A 9,676-nucleotide genomic window follows, 5' to 3' on the forward strand; every position below is an offset into this window, starting at 1 on the left:
GAATTTGTTTAGTAATAAGAACCTCCGTGTGTTATATGCATAACTGTCCCATGTACATAGGAAAGGGACTATATCCAAGGGCTTTACGACCTTTTTCCACGGCCTCTGCGTTGGACGTGGTGGGGTTTGGCAGTGGGTTCTGTTAAACCTCTACAAAAAGCTACATGTGTCCGCAAGCAGGCCCTATCAAAGCGACTGTGGGCCGCTCAAAGCGCACAGGAGCCCAGCAAGTGCCAATTGGCATGGGGAGTGTTCCTACTTCGGTAGGGTAGTGTGTGTGCTGCGTCAGCAGAGAGCAAGTGATGTGCTTGTGTTAAGGCAGGAGTGTCATAGTGCGTCACCACTATTGTCACCTCGAGGCACGGCAGAAGTTTGAGTGTGGCCTGCGCATGTTGAGGCGTGTCGTAGCGTAGTATCGTTGATTGATCCCTACTATAGACACTATAGTTTCCATAGACGAGCGGAGACACGGTTGAGTCATTTCGATTTAGTGTGTTTTTCCGTTTTCTTACAGTATACCACGCGAATTTTACGTCATACGCTCTGTTGCTCGGATTGCAATTGTGACGTCATGCTCGCTTGGCTACACTAACTGACAGTTCGTTTGGCTACACTCGTCTTCGCCTCAGCTCGTCTATGGAATCTACAGTGTCTATAGTCCCTACATACCGCTATTGACACCTCGAGGTATGCCAGTGGAGTGTTATGGTGAGCACCCAAATGAAACTCACATGGTGCGGCGAGTTCTGCTACGGCAGGAGAGTGAGTGATCGGCCTGTGCTGAGGAAGGAATGTCGTAGGAATGTTGAGGCGTGTCGTAGCGTAGTATCGTTGATTGATCCCTACTATAGACACTATAGTTTCCATAGACGAGCGGAGACACGGTTGAGTCATTTCGATTTAGTGTGTTTTTCCGTTTTCTTACAGTATACCACGCGAATTTTACGTCATACGCTCTGTTGCTCGGATTGCAATTGTGACGTCATGCTCGCTTGGCTACACTAACTGACAGTTCGTTTGGCTACACTCGTCTTCGCCTCAGCTCGTCTATGGAATCTACAGTGTCTATAGTCCCTACATACCGCTATTGACACCTCGAGGTATGCCAGTGGAGTGTTATGGTGAGCACCCAAATGAAACTCACATGGTGCGGCGAGTTCTGCTACGGCAGGAGAGTGAGTGATCGGCCTGTGCTGAGGAAGGAATGTCGTAGCGGGTAACCGCTATGGTCACCCCGTGGCATGGCTGAAGTTTATGCATAGACTACACATTATGCACTGACCCAACACACGCGTAGTAGTTGCCAAGCTACCACATGGCAGTGTTCCACCCACTAAACCCTAATTTCTCCCCGAGAAAGCTTTCCAGCATTTTTTCTGGAGGATACACATTTACACAGGTACTCACACTATTTGAGACTTACTTGGATGCTCACTCTCACACTCCACTGCCATGCCTCGAGGAGTCTAGCGGTAACTGCCTGGGCCTACAGATACTAAGCTAAGAAACTCCTACCTCAGCATGTGTAGTCTATACACAAACTTTAGCCATGCCTCGCGGTGACGATAGCGCTTACCCGCTACGACACTTCTTCCTCATCACAGGCCGATCACTCACTCTTCTGCCGAAGCAGACCACGCGCTACCTTACCGAAGTAGGAGCACTCTCGGTGGACCACGTGTGCCTAACTGTGGGTGTGTGGATTCAACCCACTACCACCCTGCCGCCGAAGCAGCGTTTCTAAATGTTAATCGTACCATGTACCATGGTACATGGCACACGGTCGCTTGCGGACACATTTATATATTTTTTATTTAGTACTGATCCATCTGACTACAATGTCTTAATGAATAAAAAAAACATACATTGTTTTGCAATTCCACACGAATAATTACGCCTACAACAATGACGAACGACAAATATTATGTTTGAAGCGATTGATTGTTTGATCGAAATCGTAGAGATCTTTAACTAACGTGAATGTCCGGATCATCGACGATAGCGGCTCATTGTAGCCGAATGCTGTTCGATGGAATTGGTCCTATAGAAATGATCGTTGCCGGAAAGGACGTTGAATTGCGCGGAAGTCCAGTAGCGCAAGCAACTGCGGAGAATCAATTTCGTTGTTCAGTATCTTGGCAACGAATGTTGCCTGCTGCACTTTTCTTCTTCTTTCTAGGGTGTCTATTAGGGTGGTTCAAAAAATCGATTTTGCTCCACAGTGCTCATCTGATTCTTTACCATGTTCTGAGTGTCCTCTGAAAATTTGAGCTCATTTGGATTAAAACTGATTTAGCACAAGCCGTTTCAAGTTTGCATGCAAATTAGTATGGGGAAATTCATTTTTTCATTATACTGTTAATGACGTTTCCCCATTAAGCGCAGGTTAAAAGAAAACCTACATAGCATAGGGATACACAACAGCTTTCACCCAACGAAAACCGCATGTTGATTAATCGTCCCATTAATTAGTAATCGATTTTAAGACAGGTTGCGAATCTTTAGTTATGATCGTTAAACTTCTTTGAGGGCATCACTGAAATGTGCAGTGCAACATAGTAGCCTGAATTTATGTGTGCTATCTTTCGCGCCATGAGCAGCAATGTTGCCTGTTGAAGAGTTATGCAATTAGCTCCAGAAAACCACGGTATAGAAATTCGATTACTAATTATTAGAACGATTAATTGAGATGCGGTTTCCACTGAGTGAAAGCTGTTGAGTATTCCTTTTAGCTATGTAGGTTTTCTTTTAACATGCGCTTGATGGGGAAGCGTCATTAATAGTATAATGAAAAAATAAATTTCCCCATACTAATTTGCATGCAAACTTGAAACGGCTTGTGCTAAATCAGTTTTAATCCAAATGAACTCAAATTTTCATAGGACACTCAGAACATGGTAAATAATCAGATGAGCACTGTGGAGCAAAATCGATTTTTTGAACCACTCTAGTGTCTATACCTGGCAGTTAACAGCGACCAGGGAATGCTGGAAGATTCATTGGATGACGCCTAGGCAAACTGCGTAGTGCCATCCGAATGAACCTCCGCTGAAAACGCTCAATCCTTAGGGACCACGATACATCATTTGGCGCCACACCATAGAAGCGGTCTCAAGGATAGGTCGTACAAGCGCACAATACAGAGACTTGGAGCAATATGGATCAGTAAAATCTTTGGAAATTTCAGCAATAAAGCCTAGCTGACGATTTGCTTTGGAAATTATCACAGTATAATGAGAGTTGAATGTCAGCTTTGGATCCAGCCTGACACCAAGATCGGAAACCATCTCAATTATTTTAAGTATCGCGCCATCTATCCGGTAATCGAACCATATTGACTCATTCAATCGATGGAACGTCATAACGGAACATTTCGAATCACCAAATAAATTTTCAGATACGAAGATAAATGATTTTCCAATCCAGTCCAAGTTTTGCAGCGACATCGTTGAAGAATAACGTGAACAACAATGGTCCTAAGTTGCTTCCCTGGGATAACATATACTTGAGCCTTGCTTTCTATGGCATTCACGCAGGTGTTAAGTTCGTAGTGACCGATCTTCCTGGCCTAAAACCGTGCTGATCTGTTGAGATGTAATTCGTCGATTTACTAAGAATCGCTAACGATTATTTCGAATAGCTTGGACGCAGCTGATGAGCTAGTTATCCCCCTGTAGTTTCTGACTTCCCTTCTGTCACCATTATTGAAGACAGAAAACAAGTTCACAACATTCCGCAGATGTTTTCGCTTCAGCGTTGTCATACACCACATTCTTTGGAATAGATGAGTTTTTCCTTTTACTGTTAACGAACTTCCAAAAGCTGTTGGGATTACGTTTGAGATTGGTTTACACTCTCATAATGTGGGCCTTATATAATTTTGAATTCAAGCTGCGGTAAGTATCACTAGCACATTGGAAACGGAGTTTGTTCTCGAGAGACCGTTGCGCACGATGCTTTCGCTGACTGGCATTTCTTTCCCTTTTCTCCTTTTTTAGTAACGAGGTACTCCAAGCAGGTGACGTTGGGCGCCATTGAGCAGGAACATTTGCTTACAACCATTGTTGAGCGATAAAACAGAATTTACTCGCCATTTCATTAACATTCTGACTCGCATTTAAACAGTCCCAATCAACATTTTGAAGATCGTCGCAGACCAATTAATAATCTACCTTGCCAAAATCCAGACCTGGCTTATCGTCTGCACCATGCGAGTAATCAGTCGAAAGTTCACGTGGCGCAGCACGTTATCATCATCATTCAGAATCTACTGTAGACGGGGCCGGTTATAATCCCCGCAAATCAACACATGGTCATTGAAGGACACATTGTCGCACAGCTCACGAACGGAGGCTACATGTTCGTCAAAGAGTTCCATATTGTGGCTACGATAAGGCGGAATATAGACAGCACCAACCAGCAGATGACGACACCCAATAGTGATATCGGCAAACACTTGCTCAAGTCTTTCACCAAAACTAGGGTGAACCCCTCAGTACCGGGAGTACCGGGAAAATACCGATACTGGAAGATTTTCTTAACAAAAAGTTAAACTTTGTTCGCGAGAAAATTGGCGCCAAATCATTTTCGTTCCGAATAACTATTAATTTGTCAAAACTCAAATGAGTCGGCTTCCATGAGGGGAAAATACACCCGATTCTTTTTTTTACACGGGGGATCCGTTCCGTTAAAAAAAAGTTTTCAGTTCAAAATTTGAAAATCCGTGTAAAAAAAGATTTATGATTTCTCGGCGAATCATGCAAAATGGAGCAACTTTGCAAAAATTTTGTATGGCATTTTTTTTACAGGGCCGTGTAAAAAAAATCCGTGTAAAAACAGAATCGAGTGTAACCATCAAATTGTGTCAAATTTCAACTAAAAGTTAAACGAATCGGTGGAATGGTTCACAGCCTAAATGTCAGCGATGGAAAATGAGTACGTTTTGACAGATAGGTAGCCAACATGTTTACTGCCGCTAACCGCAAGTCGAGCACATCTGTATATGGAGGCCCATATAAAGATGTGCTCGACTTGCGGTTAGCGGCAGTTTAGGGACGATAACAAAGGGAACTGCAGCGACAATCGTCCTCTTTAGTTTATTACCTCTATTGTTAGGTGTTTGAAATTTTGGTAAAAAAAATTAATATCTTTTTTACTAGCTGCTGCATTCAAATAATGTGGTTTTAACCATCGGTAGTTTTAACCAAAACTTTTTCCTTAGTATCGAAAATACCGGTACTTTCATTAAGCCAGTACCGGTATTTCGGTACCGAAAATTGGTCGGTACTCCCGGGAATTCCGGTACCGGTACTCCCGGTACTAAAACCCTAACCAAAACTTGTACGGACTTGCACACAGGAATAACAATGATTAACTGCTATCAGGACTCCGCCGAAACTTGTCTTGTTGCTGTTTATACGGTTTCGGTCACAGAGAAACACATTGAATGACGATCCGAAAATTTTCAGAGAATCGATGCAATTAAACACCGGTCTCGGTCAGTATTATGACATCGTAGTTGCAATCCGCCACAGCCAAAAACAAATCGTCGATATTCGTCCTCAGTCCTCTCACGTTCTGGTAGTATACGAATACACGGTCAGCTCGGGAGGTAGTCGTCTGCAATATAGCACGGTTGAGTGTGTGGGGAAAAGAATTAAAAACCGTCATCAACAGCGCATTAAACAGATGTCTGATTGATGTACCCCGTTCTGAAGGATGGTCGTCGAGCGTTTTTTGATTGGTCCACAAATTAGTTGAAGACCAGTCCGTCCAGCCAACTTGATGCTAGCAACGCCTGTTCTTGCAGTGAATCAAATCACACGGAGATTGCAAATCCAGGCAGCGCGTCACTATTTTCTGCACATCATCGGATGATACGCGAGGATGGAATCCAGACAAATACAGCCAGAACTTGGGCGGTGTTGAAATAGGCATAATTGATTCAATCAACAAATCACTCAGATCAATCGATCTTGTGCAGCGATTGAAGCCCAAAGACGATGAATCAATTTGTTCCACACGGGGTCGTTTCGCAACTTTAGGCCAAACGCGATGAGAAGGTGTAAGCATGTGATTCGCTCTACTTCCATCTGCTTGAGACGCAACGAGAACGTAAACTTTCTTGCTAATTTTTTCGACCACCCCAGCAAGTAACTGGACTGGGCACGACAAACTATCGGATGTAATGGTCTCACCAAGAGCTGCTGTTCGGTTTTTCAGTTTGTCTTCGAGGTACCATTTCACACTCCGGCCATTCAGTTCGGACCGCCAGTCGGTGCAAATGAACATCATTTTGCCTTGAGAGAGTAGGTCTCGATTAGCACGATGATTAAATCCACAGCACTGTTGACTGATGTGGTAAAGGCATCACAGAAGCCACAACGAACAGGTTCGATATCCCGCACTTCCAGTCGACATTATTTGCACTGTTTCTTCTCAATAGAGTGTGATGTTCTCGGATAATAAACAAAGTGGGTTCGCTTGACTGTGGATATACAACAGTACAGCACATGTGGAGATTGGAAAAATCAAGCATCTGAAAGATATTTAATTTGCAAAAAAGACCTAACCACGGTGGAGGTTGGCACTCGGATTCTTATGGCTTTTCCGCAAACGTAACCTTTAAGTGGTCTTGTTGTGTAAGAGTTTTCACGCCTATATAGAGAGTAGGAGATTGAGGGCTCGAGTCCCTCCAAGACACGTGGATTCTTTTTCGCAAATTTCACATCAATTTGTCCATTTCGAGATATTTAACATACATTTTAAAATAACGTGAAGCTATATATTTTTAAATAAACAATATAAAGTGAACGGCTTAAAAACCAGAGCAACACTCCGCATGGTAGTTAAGGACGCCAAACAAAGGACTTAAAAACCACTATGGTGCAAAAAGTTCATGAGACGTTCACTCCAGGAGGGTGAAACGCCTGTCATCCGCGGTACAATGGGACTCTACCCAACATCGTTTTTGGTACCCAGTTTCTGGGTGGTATACCCGATTTAAGCTGCTCATTTTGGGTGATTGGTTCGTCGGCAGTTAGTGCTAATTATCAGCAATTAACTTTTTCTGGCGAAAACTTGCAATTAGTTGAGGTATATCGAGCCTTTTGTGTTTGTATGGCTTTCTTATGTCTTAAAAAAGCCCGTCGATACTTCTGAAGTATAGTTATCATGAAATCAACGAAATTGAAACAAAAACATTGGACACCATATTGAACGAATGGTGGGAAGGCGTATTATCCTTCTCTTCAGTCCCCTGGTTCACTCATAATAGCAATAAATGTGTTTCTCAACAGATATAAAAACGGAGTTTTACCTAGCATGAAGAATCATTTACAAAGCAATCGTTTATGCTAGAAAATCAAAAATCGTGGTTTTAGTTTATAAGCCGTAGGGGAGAATATTTTGGAGTTATAAACCATATTAGGGCCGATGTCCACGTAGCGGTTTTTTCAACTGCGTGCACGCCGCGTTCACGCAAGGTACCCAGCATCAACGTTTACGTGTGCATTACTCCATTTGATGCTGGGTACCTTGCGTGGACGCGGCGTGCACGCAGTTGAAAAAACCGCTACGTGGACATTGGTCCTTAATCCACCTAGCAGTCTTTATGCCATTCTCGTGCATTATCTTCTTCTTATTGACATTACATCCCCACACTGGGACAGAGCCGCCTCGCAGCTTAGTGTTCATTAAGCAGTTCCACAGTTATTAACTGCGAGGTATCTAAGCCAGGTTACCATTTTTGCATTCGTATATCATGAGGCTAGCACGATGATACTTTTATGCCCAGGGAAGTCGAGACAATTTCCAATCCAAAAATTGCCTAGACCGGCACCGGGATTCGAACTCAGCCACCCTCAGCATGGTCTTGCTTTGTAGCCGCGCGTCTTACCGCACGGCTAAGGAGGGTCCCCTCGTGCATTATAAAACAACATAATTATTCAATCAAATACATTATCCAAGAATTAGTTGAAATGTTGAATAAATAACAAATGTATTACAAAAATACTCACCCAACCAGCGGATGGCAGATTTTAATACAGTTCTGCATAAGAACCTTACAGAAACTGTATAATAATTGGGCATATACAATTTTTGTAAGATTTTAATACAATCGTTGTATTGAAATTATACAGATTTGTATTATTTTAATACAATTTATGTATAAAAATCTTACAGATTTGTATATGCCACGTTTTTATACAATAATTGTAAGATCTGTTTTGTATGTAAGAAAAGTATTGTAATAAGCGAATTAAACAACCAGATTATTTTTTTCGGATGGATTTTTATTCTTTTCTTCAGCACACGCGGTTTTTCAGTTTTACATTTCAGAGTCTAATGATCCAAGGTCTTTTCAAAAAGGACTTTTTCCCACACACTCAACAACACGCTAAATCGTAACGGATTACACTCTGAATGGAAATCAAACATAACAGAAGCACGACAATCGTAGCTTGGATGGTTTGAATACACACATAAATCGGAATACACGGAACACTACAACTCGGCCATACCTGACATTAGATCGTCTCGATCATATAACATACACATATACAATTAATACACAAACACACATAGAAAGGGCGACCGAATTTCCCCGCGGTCGACTCGGGTAGGTTATACACACACATAAAAGAGAAGTACATAAAGCACACATATACAGCAATAGTATTGCTTTCTTATTCGTAATTATTCAAATCTTCCAGCTGACATGATTGCTCACATTTGTCATTTTTAGGACTTCGCCAGTCGACCCATCGCTTCATCCGAGATGCTTCAATTATGCCATCATAAGGCAACTGCGATATCTGCCCGTTTTCTATGTCTCTAATAACGTACCTGTCGTTGGGGAGAACTTTGTGTACACGATAAGGACCTTTGAATTTCGGAATGAACTTCTTATTAGTACCAATTGTAGTGTCAATATTTCGAATAACAACAAATTCTCCCTCAGTGTATGTCAACGGTGGTCTGTGGGTCTTCTCAAATTGTGCGGAATTCCGGTCTTGAGAAGCTTGAATGCTTGTAGCAGCTGACTGTCTTAGCGAAATCAAATCTCTTGCAACATCAGGGCAATGAATATCATCAAGGAATTCTGATAGAACATCTATCTCACGACCTCTTTGGTGCACACCAAACAGTAACATACTGGGTGTGTCACGAGTAGAAGAATGGACAGAATTATTGATCGCGTACTCTGCTTTAACCAACAATTTAGACCAATCAGAGTGCTGAATAGGTTCGGACTGTTTAGCAAGCATCGACTTTATCACTCTGTTAACCCTTTCAACTTGTCCGTTCGCTTGGGCGGAAGCAGTGGCAACCTTAACGTGCTCAATATTATTATTGAGTAAATATGAACTGAATTCTATAGACGTAAAACACGTGCCACGATCACTGATAATACGTTTTGGGCGACTGTAATGCTCGAAGTATTTATCGAGGCATGCACACACTTCCTTTGTACTTGTAGAATTAACGGCATATAATTTGACATGCTTCGTGAATGCATCTACAACAGCAAATATATGCTTCCTTTTGGAGACAATCGACGGAAGAGGACCGAAATGATCGACGTGCAGAGTGTCGAAAGGAATTGGCTTCTTGGGAATGTTGTGTAAGTTACGGGAACAAGTACCAGATGGAGTAGAATGCATAACACAACGTA

This window comes from Armigeres subalbatus, chromosome 1 (assembly GCF_024139115.2).
Source record: "Armigeres subalbatus isolate Guangzhou_Male chromosome 1, GZ_Asu_2, whole genome shotgun sequence".
Classification (NCBI taxonomy): domain Eukaryota; kingdom Metazoa; phylum Arthropoda; class Insecta; order Diptera; family Culicidae; genus Armigeres; species Armigeres subalbatus.